Source organism: Rana temporaria, chromosome 3 (assembly GCF_905171775.1).
Source record: "Rana temporaria chromosome 3, aRanTem1.1, whole genome shotgun sequence".
NCBI classification, from domain to species: domain Eukaryota; kingdom Metazoa; phylum Chordata; class Amphibia; order Anura; family Ranidae; genus Rana; species Rana temporaria.
In genome coordinates, this window is record NC_053491.1 from 171265646 (window position 1) to 171288187 (window position 22542).

At 41.0% G+C, this 22542-nt stretch overlaps 1 long non-coding RNA gene across 2 annotated transcripts; it reads right to left on the reverse strand.

Annotated features, from left to right (window-relative positions):
* Positions 1-1052: 1052 nt before the first annotated feature.
* Positions 1053-22185, reverse strand: LOC120931891. Of its 2 annotated transcripts, XR_005747904.1 has the most exons (4): positions 22162-22185; positions 18445-18491; positions 1386-1500; positions 1053-1191 (listed from the first exon to the last, which is right to left on the reverse strand). It is a non-coding gene; the product is annotated as an uncharacterized LOC120931891 (long non-coding RNA). The 2 variants fall into 2 exon arrangements; XR_005747903.1 differs by having other exon boundaries at positions 1053-1500.
* Between the last annotated feature and the right edge of the window lie 357 nt (positions 22186-22542).

Below are 22542 nucleotides of genomic sequence, written 5' to 3' on the forward strand. Positions count from 1 at the left end.
TTCTCTTGTGCTCTGTACTAAAGAAGAAAAACTTCTGCTATATGGGCAGCCATCACCAAGCTAGCTCACTTTTTCAGATCATTGTGCAGATACACTACATTTTCAAAAAGTACTGGGACTCCTGCCCTTCCACGCACATGAATTTTAATGGCATCCTAGTCTTAGTCCATAGGGTTCAATATTGAGTTGGCCCACCCTTTGCGGCTATAACAGCTTCAACTCTTCTGGGAAGGCTGTCCACAAGGTTTAGGAGAGTGTCTATAGAAATGTTTGACCATTCTTCCTGAAGCGCATCTGTGAGGTCAGGTCACTGATGTTGGAGAAAAGGCCTGGCTCACAATCTGCCCTCTAATTCGTCCCAAAAGTGTTCTATCGGGTGGAGGTCGGGACTCTGTGCAGGCCAGTCATTTTCAAACACCTCAAACTCGCTCATCCATGTCTTTATGGACCTTGCTTTGTGCATTAGCAAGCAGTCATGTTGGAACAGGAAGGGCCAACTTCAAACTGTTCCCACAAAGTTGGGAGCAAAAAAGTTGTCCAAAATGTCTTGGTATGCTGACGTCTTAAGAGTTCCCTTCACTAGAACTAGGGGGCCAAGTCCAACCCCTGAAAAACAACCCCACACCATAATCCCCCCTCCATCATATGGTTTGGACCAGTGCACAAAGCAAGCTCCATAAATACATGGATGAGCGAGTTTGGGGTTGAGGAACTTGACTGGCCTGCACAGAATCCTGGCCTCAGATAGAACATCTTTGGGATAAATAAGAGTGAAGACTGCGAGCCAGGCCTTCTCATAAAACATCAGTGCCTGATCTCACAAATGCGCTTCTGGAAGAATGATCAAACAATCCCATAGAAACACTCTGAAACCTTGTGGCCAGCCTTCCAAGAAGACTTGAAGCTGTTATAGCTGATAAGGGTGGACCAACTCAATATTGAACCCTACGGACGTAGACTGGGATGTCATCAAAGTTCCTGTGCATGTAAAGGCAGGTGTCCAATACTTTTGATTATACAGTGTACGTAGTTCATACTTTTTTGCCTCTGAGCAGTTATTCGCTGAGCACGTTTGTTTTACTGTCCTTTTTCAGGAAATGGCTATTTCAGGCTCTTCTCTGTCCCTGGACCCCATCACAGTTGCTTGGGTTGTTATTTCTGTAGTTGTGCCCTTGGTGTTGGAAACTGGACCTGCAGTGAAAGTTGCAAAATCTGACATGTTAATACACATGGACCAACGAATTCTGTATAATTACCTACTTTATATGTAGGCTATATATGCCACCCAAGGAAGGCACACTGATGAGAAATATCTAAAAGAACTGAACTTCCATTGACATGTATATGGCCTAGAATGATAGAGTGGTGCTATAGTGAGCACTGACCACATTATAAGATGGAAGTTTTCACAAGATCTATTTCATTGAAGCAAATGTGTGTTTCTGCTGCCTATTTTTTCTTGCTTCGTCATTGATTGGAAGCTTGTCTCCCTTCCATGGCCTAAGAAAGTGAAAGAAAATAAGTATTAAAAGGCATACTGTATGTCCAATTTTAAAGACATAGTAAACACATAGGCCCGGATTCACAAAGCACTTACGCCGATGTATCTGGAGATACGCCACGTAAGTGTAACTATGCGCCGTCATATCTGTGCGCCGTGCCCACAATATGAGATAAGCCTAAAAATAGGCTTCCTACGACCGACGTAACTTGCCTACGCCGTCGTATCGTGGGCGCATATTTACGCTTGGCGCATTTGCCGCTCCCATTGATTTTCTATGCACATATGCAAATGAGGGAGATACGCTGATTCACGAACGTACTTGCGCCCGGCGCATAAGATACGCGGTTTACGTAGGTCGTACGCCCGACGTAAAGTTATTCCCCATATATGAGACACAACTCATGCCAACGTATGGACCAGGGAACACAGCCACCGTATTTTACGTCGTTTACGTAGTACGTGAATAGTGCTGGGCGTAGGTTACGTTCACGTCGTTAACAGTGATCCGTCGTATCTTAGGGAGTAGTTCCGACGTGATTCTGAGCATGCGCACTGGGATACGTCCAGTACTTCTATGACGCTTGGCCCATCATTTGCATGGGGTCACACCTCATTAGCATGGCTCACGCCACTACCACCTACGCTGGCTTACGCAGAGGAAACCCAGCGTATCTTTAACAGCGAGTGGAAGCGAGTGCTTTGTGAATCCAGTGCTTGCCTCTGTGCACTGCGCCGGCGTAGCGTAAAAGAGATACGCTACGCTGGCATAAATATGCGTCAATGTATGTGAATCCGGGCCATACAGTATAAAGTGATATAACTTGAAGCAAACCAGAACTCCAAAGCAAAACCCATGTTTATATACAATTTGCACCCAAAAATATATATACGCCGTTGCTTATTTCTTTTTAGTTTTTAATTGTAATTTATCGAAATCACTGCAGATATTTGTTTTCGAATTGACATTAAAATGTCCTTTCTGTTAATTCAAATCAAAAATACAAAATAAAGCCCACTTTTAACAATAAAACATGAAAGCTCTAAGGCAGGGATATGCAATTAGCGGACCTCCAGCTGTTGCAGAACTACAAGTCCCACGAGGCATAGCAAGACTGACAGCCACAAGCATGACACCCAGAGGCAGAGGCATGATGGAACTTGTAGTTTTGCAACAGCTGGAGGTCCGCTAATTGCATATCCCTGCTCTAAGGGGTGATAACTTTTAGGGATCAAACACATGGAAATTTCTAGGCATTTTATATGACTAGCGTAAATTTCCTGTGCTGGGAGCTGCAGGTGCTGCATATAATCTATTATATATGGTTTAACTAAAGAATTATTTTTGAGACAAATGTTTCCTATGTGTCTTGTTAACACCATACTTGTACGCTAATGTGCAGAAAAATATGCAGCCCAACAAATATGGTGGGAACAGGGAAAAGGGAATTTCGACTTAGCTGTAAATTCTATATCTTGGAGTACAGGACACAGGCAAAATATTCATACACCATGGGTTATACCTCAGGTGTATGAACACTGGCAGGATTGTTTAGCAAGCAATGCAGAGTAAACCAAGGAAAGCAGGGTAGGTGGCCCGTGTCCTGTATTGTACTCCAATTCATGGAATTTACAGGAAAGTCAAAAATTAATCGTATAGTACAGAAACATAATCATACACCATGGACCACCCCAAATCAATGAGTATGAAGGGAGGGCTACAACTAGGGACACAGAACGGTGTCAACAGACCCAAAAAACAACAGAGGTCAAAAAAACAAGTTCAGAATCTATTCATTGCTAGAATCTTGAGGCTAAAAGCTGCATCAGCAGAAGATTGAATATCCACATGGTAAAATGATATAGATCAGGTGGCAGCCCTACAGAGGCTGAGTACTGAAATGCCTAGAAAAATCCCACCAATGGGCATGTAACAGCACAGGAGGAGGAAATTCTTTATCCACAGTGCATTGGTTGATTTTGAAGCATGGTACCCCTTGCAAAGTCTTAAGGAAAGAACAAACAGGGAATTTGTTTTTTGATGAAAGAAGTAGCTTTAAGGTATACTCTAATAGCTCTGACTATCCCCAAGCAATGCAGCAACAATTCCTTTGGATGTTAAGTAGCAGAGCACAAGGATCGCAGTAAAATGTCCTCACTGAGGTGGAATGCTATAACCACCTTTGAAAGAAAGAATGGCTACTGACTTCTGAACCCCACCTCTCTTTCTTAGGCGTAAAACAACCTTGTAGTTATGAAGTATGAGGAAAGGTTCTTTACAGGAAAGGGCTGCCAGTTCAGAATCTTCTGACAGACATGATACCTAGTAAAAAGGCTACTTGCCAGCAAAAACCTCAAGAGGAATATCTCTGATGGGTTCAAGGCTGACTTCTGCAAGGCAGATAGAACAGAATGATGATGCCATGGAGGCACCGGCTGCTGCAACACCTTGAATAAGGATTTTTAGGGATTGTGCCACCAGGGGGCTTTTTAAAAGAATGGATAAGGCAGATACCTGCCCTTTAAAGGTGCTTAGAGCTAAGTTCTAGTCAAGACCTGTTTTCAGAAAACCAGAATGCTATGCACAGTCATTTCTGGGGCTGACTTGACGGCGTTCACACCAGGCAAAATAAGATTTCCATGTACAATAAATCTTTCTGAAAGTGGCTTTTCTTGCTTTTAGCAAAGAAGGAATCACAGACTTAGAAATTCCTTTATCCTTTAAGACCTGGTTTCAACAGCCATGCTTTTAAAGACAGAGATTTAGAATCAGGATGCAATAGAAGACCTTAAGATAGCAGATCTGGCCTGTTGGGAAGGGTCCAGAGATTGTCTGATAAACGCCTGAGTATGCCTATGTACTGGGTTCTTTTGTGACAATTTGGTGCATTTAGAACCACTGCTTTTCTCTCTTGCTCTATTTCGTGTAGCAGGCGAAGTAGAATTCACACTGGAGGGAAGGCATAAATTAGCCTTAGATGAAACGGGATTGTAAGGGAATCCGAGGCCAGGGCTAGAGTGTCCCTGTTTTTGGCAACAGAGGTAGCATGTTGTTGAATTTGGAGGCTAGGATGTCCACATCCTGAATCGCCCATTTTGTCAGACTGAACACGTCTGGGTAAAGAGACCGTTCCCATTGGTCCATTTGATTGTGTCTGAGATAATCCACCTGCCAATTGTCCACTCCTGGGATGTGGAGTGCAAAATCAATGAACAGTGAGTTTCTTTCTGTGAGAGAATGTGGTTTGCTTCCTTTAAGGCAGACAGGCCCTTTGTTCCCTCATGATGGTTGTTATATGCCCCTGTGGTAGCATTATCTAACTGCACCCAGATTGGGTGTCCTTTCGATGCTAATTACTACTGACCCCTGAACACCGCCTCCCTTTTGACTGACCCCTGAACTCCGCCTCACTTACTACTGACAGCTGAACTCTGCTTTACTTGCTACTGACCTCTACACTCCACCTTACTTACTACTGACCTCTACACTCCGCCTTACCTTCTACTGACATCTGAACTCCACCTCACTTTCTACTGACCTTTGAACTCCGCCTCACTTATTATTGACATCTGGACTCAACCTCACTTTCTACTAACCTCTGAACGCCGCCTCACTTACTACTGACATCTAGACTCCGCCTCACTTTCTACTGACCCCTGAACTCCGCCTCACTTACTACTGACATCTGGACTCCGCCTCACTTTCTACTGACCCCTGAACTCCGCCTCACTTACTACTGACATCTGAACTCCACCTCACTTTCTACTAACCTCTGAACTCCGCCTCACTTACTACTGACATCTGAACTCAGCCTCACTTTCTACTGACATCTGGACTCTATCTCACTTACTACTGACATCTTAAATGAGCCTCACTTTCTACTGACCTCTGAATTCCACCTCACCTACTACTGACCTCTGAACTCCGCCTCACCTACTACTGACCCCTGAACTCCGCCTCACTTACTACTGACCTCTGAATTCTGGTTTACTTACTTACCGTCCCCTGAGTCACTTCTGAGCGTTGCATCACTTACTACAGAGTTCAGAGGTCAGTAGTGACACAGAGTACAGAGTGCAGCAATAAGTGACCCTCTCTATCTCACCTCTGCATTGCTTACCTGTGTTCTCCTTCTCCCTGGACTTTTCACATTACTCAGGATACTGCAACTCCAGCCCCCCCCCCCCTATTCTTCTATTCTCTGGTCCTGTAGGCAAAGTTAAATAACAGCTACTCCTAGCCCCTGTAGTATAATGGTATAAGTGCAGCACAAACAAAACAATCTGGAGAGTTGATAAACAACAAGTCCCAAAATGCAGTATAGGTGCAGCGATAAGAATACAATGCAGAGAGTTGATGGACAACAGGTCCCAGAAAACCTTTGCAGGTGATGATAAAAAATCAATATAGGTGACAGTCCCTCCACCCCCGATCTTATTTCTACTCATACCTTAAAGCATGGACTCCTGAGCTAACAGGTAGTCATGCAAGCAGATCCCACAATACCAATGGGTTAATACGGATCAAAGCTCCTTTCCAGACTGCTTAAATCTCAGAAAATATGTCTCTCTGGTTACAAAGGATATCAGCGGGTGACGTTATCCATATGTGGCTCCTCCCCCTTTCGCGTTACGTTCGTAACACACTTTCTTTGTTAAAGCCGATCTAGATGCCTGGTTCACAGATCATTTTGTTCAATGGCCAAAAAGCCGTGTCTCTCGCCGCTTTGTTTGGCATTGGCTGTTGCCATAATAACAGTGCATTATAAATAGGCTGGCGAGTGATGCCGTGGCCCTGCCCCGCTGAGGAAGTTCACACAAATGTAACGTGTGCATGGGATGATTAGGTTGTGTCCAGGCAAATAAGTTTATCTTGGTCTTATCAGACCACAGGACATGGTTTCAGTAATCCATGTCCTTAGACTGCTTGTCTTCAGCAAACAGTTTGCAGGCTTTCTTGTGCACCATCTTTAGAAGAGGCTTCCTACTGGGACATCAGCCATGCAGACCAATTTAAAGCAGTGCATGGCGTATGGTCTGAGCACTGACAGGCTGACCCCTTCAACCGCTACAGCAATGCTGGCAGCACTCATAAGTCTATTTCACAAAGACAACCTCTGGATACGACACTGAGCACGTGCACTCAACTTCTTTGGTCGACCATGGCGAGGCCTGTTCTGAGTGGATCCTGTCCTGTTAAACCGCTGTATGATCTTGGCCACCGTGCTGCAGCTCAGTTTCAGGGTCTTGGCAATCTTCTTATAGCCTAGGCCATCTTTATGCAAAGCAAGAATTTTTTTTTCAGATACTCAGAGAGTTCTTTGCCCAGAGGTGCCATGTTGAACTTCCAGTGACCAGTATGAGAGAGTGAGAGCGATAACACCAAATTTAACACACCTGCTCCCCATTCACACCTGAGACCTTGTTGTCCTTAATGTCTGTGTGTCGAGTTATTTTGAGAGGACAGAAAATGTTATACACGCTGTACACTCACTAATTGTAGCAAATGTAATTTCTTCATTGTCGTCACATGAAAATATATAATAAAATATTTACAAAAATGTGAGGGGTGTACTCACTTTTGTGAGATAAAGTGTGTGTATATATATATATATATATATATATATATATATATATATATATATATATATATATATATATATATTTCTGCTGTCACCCCTCTATGATAAAATAAACCGGTATATTATATATTAGAAACAAATGACTGGACAACGCATAAGCACACACTGAGGAATGGGTATATATCGGATTTAGCTCTGTTAATGTTTATAAAAAAAATTAAGACTTGTCTACTTCTGTAATGCTGTTCACTGCTCTGTGACATGAGGGATACTAATCTAGGTTTTTAAAACTTTTAATAAGTAGAAAAAGTCAAATCATGATCATTGGCACAGCCTCCAATTTAAAGCGGGGGTTCACCCGAAAAACTAATTTTTAACATTAGATTGAGGCTAATTGTGGGAAGCAGAATCGGGTTTTTGTTTTTAAAATCAATGCAGTACATACCGTTTTAGAGATAGATGTTCTCCGCGGCTTCCGGGTATGGTCTGCGGGACTGGGCGTTCCTATTTGATTGACAGCCTTCCGACCGTCGCATACAGCGCGTCACGAGTTGCCGAAAGTAGCCGAACGTCGGTGCACAGGCGCCGTATAGAGCCGCACCGACGTCCGGCTTCTTTCGGCAACTCGTGACGCGCTGTATGCGACGGTCGGAAGGCTGTCAATCAAATAGGAACGCCCAGTCCCGCAGACCATACCCGGAAGCCGCGGAGAACATCTATCTCTAAAATGGTATGTACTGCATTGATTTAAAAAAAAAACACCCGATTGTGCTTCCCACAATTAGCCTCAATCTAATGTTAAAAAAAAATGTTTCGGATGAACCCCCGCTTTAAATTATGAAAATGAATTATAATTAATAATGTAGGTACTGTAGTAAATATTTTAGGAGGGTAAATGCACCTCAGCCAGCACAATGCATAATTAGAAGATATTATAAACTCTTAGTAATTATTACATTGTTATTATGTAAACATGACTGATAAAAAAAAAATGCTATGCTCTTTAAACTGACAGTGAATTGCATGACAATGGAGGAAGAGTCTTTTTATGCAACTGGCCTGTAATAAACCCAGAGCTCTCAAAAAGCCATTCATATTCATTGCCATCATATTACTGCCTGTAATGCCAGTAAGCTCATCTTGCAGTTATTGAGACTTAAAAGTCAATCTAAAAATGACCTTAAATTATGCGGCAAAATGCCCTAAACTATACAAAAGAAAGCAATCTCCGAAAGCATAATTTACAAAGAAGCATTTTTGCTCGATAGGGTTTAAATTTGTCTGAAAAGGCAAAGGCAATCAGCTGTTGTCTCGTATCAAGGTGGCACAATGTCAGATGAGGCTACTAAACACAACACTTTATCTCCTGTTGCAGATGGTAGATAGACAAGTGATGGTGTCAACGTCAGTAAATCAGACAGCAGCAATTGTCACTGATGTCAAAACACATGGTCCACAAATAGCCCAGCAAGCCGAGCCAAGCCACTGGTCTACTGAGCAAAGAATTTAGCATTATATACTGGATTGTTACACTGGATGATGAAAACAGTGGTGCAATATATTTTTAGATATTAATTTCATAATTCATTTCCTAATAAGAATGTAATTTTCATAAAAAACTGTGTGTGCAATAACTCTAAAGGAATTTATACTTGGAATATTTTTATTATATATTTTGAAGCAAAAATTATGTAAAGCGACACACACTGATCTGTATTAAATTGTTTGGAATCATTTTATTTCAGCAGTTGATAACATCTTAATAAAGTACTTTGTAAATCAAGGTTGCTTAAAGCAGGGGTCTCAAACTCAAATTACCTGAGGGCCACAAGACAAGTTTTCATATGCCATGGGGGGCCGCATGCAAACTTTCAAACTTCAAAAACAACAGTACTGGTGTCAGCGAACACATTATTAACCCCCAGCACTGGTGTCAGCGAGCGCATTATTACCACCAGCACTGGTGTAAGTCAGGGTTTGACAAATTTGCTTGGAATCTAGGAGCCAGCTAAAAAAGTTAGGAGCCAGAAAATGCACCCTGTCCCGACGGGCTTGCGCGCAGAAGCGAACACATACGCGAGCAGCGCCCGCATATGTAAACAGTGTTCAAACCACACATGTGAGGTATCGCCGCAATTGGTAGAGCGAGAGCAATAATTCTAGCACTAGACCTCCTCTGTAACTTAAAACATGCAACCTGTAGATTTATTTAAACGTCACCTATGAAGATTTTAAAGGGTAAAAAAGTTTGTCGGCATTCCACAAGCGGACGCAATTTTGAAGCGTGACATGTTGGGTATGAATTTACTCGGTGTAACATTATCTTTCATAATATAAAAAAAAAATGGGGATAACTTTACTGTTGTCTTATTTTTTAATTAAAAAAAGTGTAATTTTTTCCCCAAAAAGTGCGCTTGTAAGACCGCTGCGCAAATACGGCGTAACAGAAAGTATTGCAACGATCGCCATTTTATTCTCTAGGGTGTTAGGATAAAAAATATATATAATGTTTGGGGGTTCTAATTAGAGGGAAGAATATGGCAGTGAAAATAGTGTAAAATGACATTAGAATTGCTGTTTAACTTGTAATGCTTAACTTGTAATACTAACGGCCACCACCAGATGGCGCCAGCTCACATCTGGTGGTAATAACTTGTAATACCAACCACCAGATAGCACCAGCTCACAAAAAAAAAAAAAAAACTTTTTTTTTTTTTACTCTTTGCTCCCCCCACTTCCACCCTGCCTGCGGGCCATTTATAACTGGTCCGCGGGCCGCAAATGGCCCGCGGGTCGGTACTTTGAGACCACTGGCTTAAAGTGACAGCCAGTTTATTGGAAATTTGTACTTTAAAGCTGAAGTTTAGGTCTGATTCGTTTTTAAGCATGTCTCATACCTGGCCAATCCCTATGTAAGCTGCCAATCATTGTAGTAGTCACCACTACTAAAGGTAAAGCAGAAGTCTTCCAGGTCCGCCATTCATGGAAAGCCTTGTAATTTATTTTCAATACCAGGCATTCTCTGATTGGAGGAGGTGGGGTGGTGACATCACTATCTCCACCTGCTTCAGTCAGAGAATGCTTTGTAACCACTCTCTAATAGGGGCACTGCTGGGCCCGGTCTTTACTTTTCAGAATTGCATCTGCTCAGCACTGGACTTGGAAGACTACTGTAGCAGTGGTGACTACTACAATGATTTACAGTTTACACAGCGATTAGTCAAGTATGAGATATGCATACTTATATACTTGATCAAAAATGGACCAATGTAACTATGCACAAAATAAATTACACCTAAACTTCAGCTTTAAAGCAGGCATATCAAATTCAGCTGAAACAGTGGGCCTAACTGACAGAATTAGGTGGCATTTCAAACCTTATGACCATATTGAGCTGTACTAGGAAACCTTGATAAAGTCATCACTGATGAAACGCGTAGGGCGGAGCGCCCGCAAGGCGCAAAGCATAAATAGTGGTGATTTATGTTGAAAGTTGCAGCCCGACCAATATGATGGTGTGATCTGTCAGCTGGACTCTGCAGTAAGTGCTAAGCCACAGGGCGCATCTTGTTCTGCACAGCAATGTTGAAGCCTTTGTTTTTAATACTTCTGTGAGTGCGGTTTATATCTAAAAAGGGATAACAAATAGTATACAGAGAGCACTATTTGTCCTTTTATGGCTAGATTTTGCTGAGGAATTAAATAAACTGGAGGAAGAAAAACTAGTGTGTCAGGTGTCCAGCTGATCCCGGCTTTAAAGGAAACAGGTATATTAGGACCTTTTATAATTTAAAGGTCTTAAACTAAGGTGAGAATCCATCTTTAACCTCTCTGATGGTGGTGGAGAATAAAAAATGCACATTGGGATTTAATTTCAGTTTTGGGAAGGAGAGTTATCACTTATTTGCTGCACAGACTGATTAATGTATGGACTTATTTTGATAGAGCTATATATTAGGATTATAAAAGATTTTTTATATATTATCATAATTATTTTTGTTAGCGTATAAAAAAAAAGTAATTTTTTGATAAAACGCTATGCTAATGCTCCCCATTATTATTATTTTTAAACTATTCATATTTTAATTTTTTTATTCATTTTGTTTTTGTTACATTTGTCACATAAACAATGCGCACAGTTGAAAAAAGCCGTTATTTATGTTTAAGTATGTTTGCCGTGCTTTGGAACAGAAACCTAATTTTAGTGTCATTATAAATGGGAGAGAATAAAATGTATAGGGCTGGATTCAGGTAGTTCCGCGCATTTTTACGGCGGCGTATCGTATTTACGCTACGCCGCCGTAAGTCAGAGAAGCAAGTGCTGTATTCACAAAGCACTTGCCTCCTAAGTTACGGCGGCGCAGCGTAAATGGGGCCGACGTAAGCGCGCCTAATTCAAATGAGGATGAGGGGGTGTGTTTTATGTTAATTATTGGTGACCCAACGTGATTGACGTTTTTTACGAACGGCGCATTCGCCGTCCGTGGAATTTCCCAGTGTGCATTGCTCCAAAGTACCCCGCAAGGACGTCATTGGTTTCGACGTGAACGTAAATTACGTCCAGCCCCATTCACGGACGAGTTACGCAAACAACGTAAAATTTTCAAATTTTGACGCGGGAACGACGGCCATACTTAACATTGGCTACGCCACCTAGGGGGCAGCTTTATCTTTACGCGACGTATCTCTTACGTAAACGGCGTACCTTTACTGCGACGGGCAAGCGTACGTTTGTGAATCGGCGTATCTAGTCATTTACATATTCTACGCCGAAATCAACGGAAGCGCCACCTAGCGGCCAGCGGAAAAATTGCACCCTAAGATACGACGGCGCAGTGGTTTAAGCGTATCTCAGTTTGAGCATACACTTAAACTTACGACGGGCTTAGATTCCGAGTTACGTCGGCGTATCTACTGATACGCCGGCGTAACTCTTTGTGAATCCGGCCCCTACATTTTATCTACAGTACCACTTTTTTTTTAACTAACAATTATTGTTCCTGGTAGGATTCAAACTCAGAACCCCAAGCTGCAAAGTGTGCATGCTAATTATCAGCCACTTATTAGCTAAAAGATACAAACTTGAGGGCCTGGACAAACACAGTGTACCATGTTGCCAAGAATGCAAGTATATTGTGTCCTTGACAACATATCGTCGGACTGTTGGCAGAAAAAGTATATGCCAGTCCCAATACTATACAGTCACCATCAGCCTGTGGAGTGTCGCTAGCCAGCAATGACCATTTTGTTCTGGGAAGAATGTGGCTACCACTTAGAGAGACAGCAGGGTGGGAATTGTGGTGAAGTAAGTTAAAAATTTGCAAATTCTTTGTAAATACCTGCTGCGCACATTGCTTTTCAGACCAGCATTTACAAACCAATCAATGTGTAAATTAAAAATTACGGATCAAATTTACTCTCCAGGCATCTTTATTAAGACTAACTCAATATTGATATTGGTACTATTCTAAACTACCAGTGCCAGCTACTAAGTGATTTTATAGATTTTGACAGACGTGTCCAAGTAAATGAAATGGGTATCCAAGACTGTTGGGCAGCTAAGACGGTGTTATCTTTTTATTGTTGCAATCATAGTTGCTAAAGTGTCTTTTTTAAAGTAAAACCTATGATGAGAAAAATATGGAGGCTGCTTTGCCAATCTGCTTCTAAAGTTGCTGGTTGCCCACGCTGATCAACTAGTTAACACTTTGAGCAGGTACTGAAATCACTGACTTCAACACTGGAGCAGGTCCAGAAATTATAAAAATTAAGAGAAAGTTTTTTTTTAAATAAGTAACTTCCCAAGTCTTAACAAATAATGAAAACATTTTAAAAATGCATGCGTCTTTCATGCATGCAAGGATAAACACCAGCAAGTGTGAAGAAGACCTTTGAGTTAATCCTTATTTAAAATATCCACTACATGTGAATATTAAAAGAGGTAAAGTTAGGCCACTTTGAATAATTCAGTTAATTTGAAAGAATAGGGATGCGTGAACTAGAGGAGAAAAACATCATATTGTGGAAAGTTAGTTAGCTTTTTCAATATTTGGGCTAAAATATGCTGTCCATGATTGAATATCAGCATGTTTGGGCTTGACTTTACTATTTATTTACTATCTATGCAGGCAAAGAGAGAATTAAAGTGGAACTAAATGCCTGCAAGCTCCAGCGCTGGTAGCTTTTTCCGGGTCCTGGTTTTTGGCCGTCTTGATTGGCTAGTGCATATATATATATATATATATATATATATATATATATATATATATATATATATATATACACTGCTCAAAAAAATTAAAGGAACACTTTGAAAACATATCAGATCTCAACGGGCAAAAATCTCATGCTGGATATCTATACTGATATGGACTGGGTAATGTGTTAGGAATGAAAGGATGGCACATCATTTGATGCAAATGAAAATTATCCACCTACAGAGGGCTGAATTCAAAGACACCCCGAAAATCAAAGTGAAAAAATTATGCAGCAAGCATAATGGTCCTCAGTAATTTGTATGGCCCCCAAGTGCTTGTATGCATGCCTGACAACATCAGGGCATGCTTCTAATGAGATGACGGATGGTGTCCTGGGGTATTTCCTCCCAGATTTGGACAAGAGCATCACTGAGTTCCTGAACAGACTGAGGTGCAACCTGGCACCGGATGGACCGAAACATAATATCCCAGAGGTGTTCTTTTGGATTTAGGTCAGGTGAGCTTGGGGGCCATTCAATGGTATAAATTTCTTCATCCTCCAGGAACTGGCTGCATGCTCTCGCCACATGAGGCCGGGCATTGTCGTGCACCAGGAGGAACCCAGGACCCACTGTACCAGTGTAGGGTCTGACAATGGGTCCAAGGATTTCATCCCGATACCTAATGGCAGTCAGGGTGCCATAGTGTAGCCTGTAGAGGTCTGTGCGTACCTCCATGGATATGCATCCCCAGACCATCACTTACCCACCACCAAACCGGTCATGCTGAACGATGTTACAGGCAGCATACAGTTCTCTGCGGCTTCCTCAGACTCTTTCACATCTGTCACATATGCTCAGCGTGAACCTGCTCTCATCTGTGAAAAGCATGGGGCACCAGTGGGGGACCTGCCAATTCTGATGTTCAATGGGAAATGCCAATCGAGCTCCACAGTGTCCGGCAGTGAGCACAGAGCACACTAGAGGACGTCGGGCCCTCAGGCAACCCCCATGAAGTCTGTTTCTGATTGTTTGGTCAGAGACATTCACACCAGTGGCCTGCTGGAGGTCATTTTATAGGGCTCTGGCAGTGCTCATCATGTTCCTCCTTGCACAAAGGAGCAGATACCGGTCCTGCTGATGGGTTAAGGACCTTGTCCAGCTCTACTAGAGTAACTGCCTGTCTCCTGGAATCTCCTCCATGCTCTTGAGACTGTGCTGGCAGACACGGAAAACCTTCTGTCAATGACACGTATTGATGTGCCATCCTGGAGTTGGACTGCCTGTGCAAACTTTATAGGGTCCAAGTATCGCCTCATGCTATCAGTAGTGACACTGACCCTAGCCAAATGCAAAACTAGTGAAAAACAGTCAGAGAAAATAAGTAGGGGAAAAAAATGTCAGACACCTCCACCTGAAAAAACATTCCTGTTTTGGAGGTTGTCTTATTGTTGCCCATCTAGTGCACCTGTTGTTAATTTCAATTAACAGCAAAGCAGCTGAAACTGATTAACAACCCCCTCTGTATACACTCCTCCCCCTATATAGTTACATAGGGCCAGATCCAGAGAGACGTTTGTGGACCATCGTAAATCGCTAATTTGCATACCCGAAGCGGAAAACGACGCGAACTACACCCAGCGGGTGCCGAAGTATTGCACCTACGATCCGAAGGCGTATGAAGCCGTACGCCTGTCGGATCGAACCCAGAAGCCGTCGTATCTTGGTTTGAGGAAATTTGAGGAAATTTGAAAGTACGCCGGCGTATCAGTAGATACGCCGGCGTACTTGCTCTGTGGATCTGCCCCATAGTTACATAGTAGGTGAGGTTGAAAAAAGACACAAGTCCATCAGGTCCAACCTATGTGTGTGATTGTATGTGCTTATCTTATATTTTTTTTGAAATTATTGATGCTCCCTGCGGAAACCACTGCCTGTGGAAGAGAATTCAACATCCTAACCGTTCCTACAGTAAAGAATCCTCTACGCAGTATAAAGTTAAACCGATTTTCTTCTAATTTTAGTGAATAGCCGGGTGTCTTATTAAATTCCCTTTCGCAGAAAAGTTTTATCCCTATTGTGGGGTCACCAGTACGGTATTTGTACATTGAATTCATATCCCCTCTCAAGCGTCTCTTCTCCAGAGAGTATAAGTTCAGTGCTCGTAACCTTTCCTCATAACTAATGTCCTCCAGTCACTTTATTCATTTTGTTGCCCTTCTTTGGACTCTCTCTAGTTCCAGCACATCCTTCCTGAGGACTGGTGCCCAGAACTGGACAGCATACTATAGATGCTGCTGGACCAGAGTCTTGTAGAGTGGGATAATTATCCATCTATCTCTGGAGTTAATCCCCTTTTTAATGCTTGCCAATATTCTGTTTGCTTTGCTTGCAGCAGATTGGCATTGCATGCCATTGCTGAGCCTGTCATCTACTAGGACCCCCAGGTCCTTTTCCATCCTAGATTCCCCCAGAGGTTCTCCCCCCAGTGAGTAGATTGCGTTCATATTTTTGCCACACAAATGCATTATTTTAAATTTTTCTACATTAAACCTCATTTACCATATAGTTGCCCACCCCATTAATTTGTGCAGATCTTCTTGCAAGGTTTCCACATCCTGCGGAGAAGTTATTGCCCTGCTTAGGTTAGTATCGTCCGCAAATACTGAGATTGAGCTGTTTTAAATCCATGTACTCACCCTATGGTCCGTGCCAACGGACCTTACTTTGTACAGTAAACGTTTATGGGGAACTGTATTAAATGCTTTTGCAAAATCCAGATCCACCACATTTACGGGCCTTTCTTTATCTAGATGGCAGCTCACCTCCTTATAGAAGGTTAATAGATTGGTTTGGCAAGAATGATTCTTCATGAATCCATGCTGATTACTGCTAATGATACCATTGTCAGTTTGTAGATTAGCCAACAGAGGTAGAAAATCCTCAAATTGCATTTACTCTACCCACCTTCTTAACAGCTGGTGAGATATCAGCTGCACATGGAGTGTGCATTGTTTTTAATGTGTTGAGCAAGTCATGGGCTTGCATTGTGAGATGGAGCACTAAAACAGAACTATTCTGTAGTACTGCTAAACGGGACATAGAGCCTTCTCATTTAATGGTCAAATATGGCTGCCCCACATACATGTAAAATTACAAACTATTAATTTAAGCTTTTTAAATAATCAAATTATTAATTATTATTAATACTTTAAATAATAAAAACTTTATTGGTAATGCTATTTGTATTTAGTCAATCTACTTTACACGCACATTCCAAAAATAATTGAAAAGAGAGTACATTTTCTTTAATACATTTGCTTATATAGTCAAAACATAATATCTTGATTATGTTTGTCTATCAAGTGTGCTATTATTTTTGATTTCTGCATAATGTTTTTGAACATGTCTTACCATAGACTAAACTTTGCCTTGTAAAAGTCTTATTTTATGAGTATAAACAGCTGTGTTTATGCCTCCCTGAATTTCCTATTTCATTATGAAGTTGTCACCATGCTGCGTGTGAGCGATAGGCAGTCTGAGGCACTGTGGCTACCAGCTGGCACTGGAACATTCTTCTATAATAAAAGGTATTAGTCAGCCACCATTCCCTATTGTCTTGATTATATATTTTTTTCTTCGTTCATTTTATAGGCGCCAACATAAAAAACAAATGCAATCAAAGCCAATTTTTCGGCACATATGTACTGTGACATAAAATCACTGTAAGCAGCAGTTATACTTTCATAAAATGCAAACCTAAACAATGTTGTATTTTTAATTAATCTTTCTCCATTTGCATAAAATACAGATGAGGATGTTGTGTATTGTCATTTGTCCAAACAGTCAAATGCTCCAACAGTTATAATGAAGCTCCAGCTATGTGTTTTAAAAAAGTTTTCCTGGGTGATGGTTTGTATTTATAATATCTTTATTTAGCCACAATTGGCATACAGACCACCCCTCCTTGACACATTTCACCCTGATGTGCCTATTCAAGAATGTGTTTGGTATTCCACTGCCTCCTTGGGACTGGGAGCATTGATAGGCTTCTTGACCAACACTTTAGTTGGGGAGAGAGTCTTTAGTTGGGGAGAGACGTCAGTCTGCTGAGCAGATACTGCTTGTGATGTGATCTCTTTATTAAATGTTTGGACCTTTGCTTATGAATCCAAGGTGCTTGTAACATATGTTCTGTATCTGTGCTGATATCCGCCAACCTGCTGGCCATTATTGAAGCACACTCACCTTTGGCTCTGCCCAAGAATACGTGCAATGGGAATATATTGTGTAAGAACATGAAATGCAGAGTTATGTCCTGCACTTTGGGGGAATGACAGCTCTATATAACCAGATGTGGCTCATCTCCTAACTAAACAAATAGCATTTAGGAGTAGTATGACCAATATCCCTTTTGGGTCCAGGGCAGGGTCATGAATGGGATTTACCTGCCCCCTAGAATTGTGAGATAAGCTGAAGGTAGTGGTAGCGCTGTGAAGAAGCAAGTAGGGTGTAAAGCTCTGGTCACACTATTTCTCCCACCTGGGGCATAATTTAAGTTTTCTCAGGGATAAGCTGTGTGTTGGAAAGAAGGGCTGTATGCAAACTGTTCTAAAGCAGCCTGTAGGTCAAAGATGACCCAACATGTCTCATAACTAGCCAGGAGGCTGAATGTTTTCTTACATACTGGATTGTGCTGATGCAGACCCCTGGGAAGAAAACCCTTTTGCTTTTTGTGTGATGGAAAGGTGATAAATAAACACAGGCAGGAAGCCCTTAAACATACTTTGGCATCTGGACTACCTCTCTGAGAGCTCTACACTTGAAGTTGACCCCCAACAGTAGACAGACAAAAATGGAAAACGGGGAATTACTGTGGTTACATAAATGAAAAGGAAAAACATTATCTTGAATGTACTGTATTGTAGATACTATTGGTAACCAAAAGACCAATCAAATCTCCGATGCCCTGTTACTGTGCTCTACCCTGAGGAGCTACCAGCATATACATTTATATCTGTGCAATTAATAAAAAAAATTGTGAAATAACTGAGATGTGTGTTTTTTTGTCTTTCAATAAACCTTGAAGGCTATACAAAGCAATAGTAGGCCAAACGAAAAAAGAACAGAGCAAAATATGTTTGACTATGCAGATGTATACTTACTTGTTATACATTCTGGTCAGAGTTCCTGGAAAGCTTCCTTTAAACATCTAGCAGAAGAAAAAAGTAAGCTTAGTGCTAGACAATATTACATACAATACCTATATATTCTCTATTTATTTGTTGTTATTGTTATTATGATTATTATTATTATTATCTTTTTAAGTGTTTTATGCAAAGTACTCACCAATGGCAAATTAAACTGATTACCAATACTGTATTGTTTTCTTGGCATTTCCAAGACATTTGATAAGCGGTTAATAAGGTTCAGTGTGTGTCTGAAAGGCAACCTGCATGCTTGACAAATGCTCAAATATCATACAAGTTATCTCTGACATTTAGTTGTAGTCACATTATCCAAATACTTCAGAGCCTGTCCAACAACCTAGGTCAGCTTACTGGAGGCCTCCAAAGATGGGGTTGGTCAAATGTCATGTAAGGTTTGTGGTCATCCTAAAAACATAAGCATACATTCACAGAACAATAACACAGTTAGCCTTAAGAACTAGGCACTCCTAGTCCTAATATGTTACCATGATTATGCATGAGACTAAAGAACTGTGCAATTTTTTAATTAATATTAGAGAATATTGCTATTACTAACGATATGCCCCTCTATCAGTACAGAGGTTAATGATGCTCTACTCCACAAGAGATCTGCTAATGCGTAATGAAGCATTTGTGATAAATTGAATACTTCTTCCTGTAAATCAGCTGGGATACTCCCAGACCTTTTCAAGTGAAAAGAAAGAAGCTGTGACGAAAAGATATCAAGCCAGTGGTTAAGTACTTAACAGTCTCAATCATTACTGTAATTGGTATTAACAAACCTTTGCGCCCTTAAAAACAAGCTTTCTGGTATAACTTAATATATTTAGCAAACAATTGCATGCTTTAACAGTTTTGCTGCACAAAGCACATCCTATATGTGATGAAATGTGTTAAAATGTTTACATCAAAATTTCAAATTCTTTAAAATTATTAGTAATTTCTATTCTCATTAGTCATTTCTAATGTTCGCACACACTTATGTACACCATCTTTTAGATTGGTAACATAAAACATGAAGGATAATTTGAGCTCTCGTAATTTGCATTAAAAATGCTATGAAGAGTGTTAATATGGTCCAAAAAAGACTGAAGTAAAATAAAAAAAACACTTAGACAAGATCGCTTACACCCATGAGTTTTCAAAGAGCTAAGATCAGTTATTTATACTATATTATTTTTAAAGTCTGGAGACATGCCAGTGACTGGCATTGTGCCAACATGGAAAAGTGGAAATGGATGGACAGCCGCACTCCAAAGAAACTTGAAGAAGTAGTCTTTATTAATAAAAACTGGACATGCAAATCCAAAAATACAGTCACATAAGGGGACAGCCGACGCGTTTCGCACACAGTTAGTGCTTAGTCATTGCATGTCCAGTTTTTATTAATAAAGACTACTTCTTCAAGATCCTTTGGAGTGCGGCTGTCCATCCATTTCCACTTTTCCATGTTTGCGTAGTGCATTGCCAGCACCTTGGATTCCTGGGAGGTTCCTTGATTTGCCTGCTAAAGATCCACCTGGAGCGGTGACTCCTCTTCTCTGTCTAGACTGGCATTGTGCCAATGGCTCTATATCTCTCCAAGATAACCTTCCCTTGTATTAAGGACATTTGCATCACACTTTGTACAATTTTTTTGTGTCCCATTGATTCAGTTAGAGGTTATGAGGATGCAAGTTCTCTTTTTTTTAAAATGCTCTGGATGAGTACAAACTCTCCATATGAATCTATTGAGTGTGTGCAGTGCATGTGTGGGCCAGTGGCGACTGGTGCTCAACATTTTTTGGGGGCGCAAACAAACTGAAAAAAAAAACATAAATTGCAGCCTCACTGTGCCCATCGAATGCAGCCACTGTGCCCATCAATTGCAGCCACTGTGCTCATCAAACACAGCCACTGTGCCCATCAAATGCAGTCACTGTGCCCATTAAACACAGCCACTGTGCCCATCAAACGCAGCCACTGTGCCCATCAAACGCAGCCACTGTGCCCATCAAACGCAGTTACTGTGCCCATAAAATGCTACCACTGTGCCCATATCAGTTGGATATGCAATCAGATAGATATATTACTAACAACCTCCATTTTCATAGTCTTACCATCTTTTTACAGCAGTTGTGCAATGTGTCTAAGTATGACTCTAGAGCAGCTTTTCTGAACTATTTCAGGAACCCTTGAAATAAGTTTCCCCACTCAGGGAACCCCTGTTAAAATGACTATATCTACAACATATGATACATTAGTGTGATGGTCAGTGGGAAGAATGCTCTCTAGGGCTTTAGTCATTAGGAATAAATAGCCCCTTACAGATAGCTAACAATATCAATGGTGTCAGTGGGAACTTATCGGAGAGGCAGAAATTGCTCATTGATTAAGTAACCCCTAGCAACCTCTGGAGGAACCCTAGGTTTCTATGGAACTCTAGTTGAAAAACCCTGCTCTAGAGTATAACAGGCACCAAAAAGGTACCCCCAGTAATTCACACTGATGTAATCAGACACATCCTCCTGCCTTCCTACAAGCCTGTGTGAGGATACTTGGGCTGAGTGGCATGGCTGTTACTCTGCCAGCTCAAGGCATTTTAGAGAAAGCAGCATTTTTACTGAGGATAATTTATTATTCAGGTATTGTAAAGCATTTCCAAGTAAATGTCAGTCACAAATCATAAGACATGAAAGTGTTAAGAGATTCAAATGTGTGAGACTTCAATTAAACTTTATAGCAAATGTGTGCCCTCCCCTGAAATAGAACTGGGCTAACACTTCCTCAAAGAGCAGGTACTTCCTAAACACCAGCTTGTATGCCTAGGTACCTATTCCAGACCAATGTTTGATGTAATTAGCACTTGGTGCATTCCTGCATAATGTGCCCTACTATTGGTCCATCGTTGTGCTTAACAAAAAGAGATAAAACATCACAAATCATCCTGGATTTTGGGGGTACCTAGAAGGGTTACAAAGGAGCAAGATGATATATAGTCAAATACAGGTGTTTGCTGCGTCTGAGTGTCAGCGCCCTTTTTTTGGGGGGGGGAGGGGGGACTCATTTATTTTAAATAAATATTAATAAACCCATTTTAAGACTCTAAATGTTACATTATTGATATTTACTGTATGAATTTTAAATAAAGACAACATGTAAACTAGGTTTACTAGTCCTTTGAAATTATGATTAGAGCTAATGAAGGGGGGAATAGTTAATTTCTAAACTACATATTCTAAAAAATTTAGAAAGATGGTTATAAATGTGCAAATACATTCTTTCCATTTGTTATGACTTCAAAAAGAGTCCTATTTGAAAGCTTGTAGGCAGTTAATTGTAATGTATTATGAAAAATGAGGGACTGTATGTAATGAATTTATGGCACTTTAAAGTTTGCTGAAAAGCTATGGTAATTCATAGTTCTGCACCCTGAAGCTACTAACCAGAATTTAACTATCATTTTATAAACATTTCTCCTGAAATGCCTACCTAAAACATGCTGTTTTTTTAATATGCCAAAACCTACCTTTGAAGGTTATACTAATGCACACTAAAAATATAGTTTCAACAACATATTATTTTCTGTTGCCTAGAAAAAGGTCACATTTTTTCAAACCTAAGACTGCAATGTTTAGCTATAGCTCCACAAGCTACTGCACACATCATAATCGGGTTACTCAGAATACTTACACAAAAACCTGTTGCTTCACTCATCGCCGGAAAAAGCGAATTAGCATACCCGACGCAGAAAATGACACGAACCCCACCCAGCGGGCGCCGAAGTATTACACCTACGACCTGAAGGCGTACGAAGCCGTACGCCTGTCGGATCGAAGCCAAAAGCCGTCGTATCTTGGTTTTAGGATTCAAACTAAAGATAGGACGCGGTACTTCTTCTGTGAATCTGGCCCGTAGCTTGTACTAGAGATACACAGTCAAGACGTTTTCCTTTTTTTAAAAACATTTCTGCAAGTGATAAAATGTTAGTCAACTGAACATATGTATAAAAGATCACCAGCAAGATGAAGATTTATTGTACCACCAATGCTCTAAAACTAAAGACATCGGGCC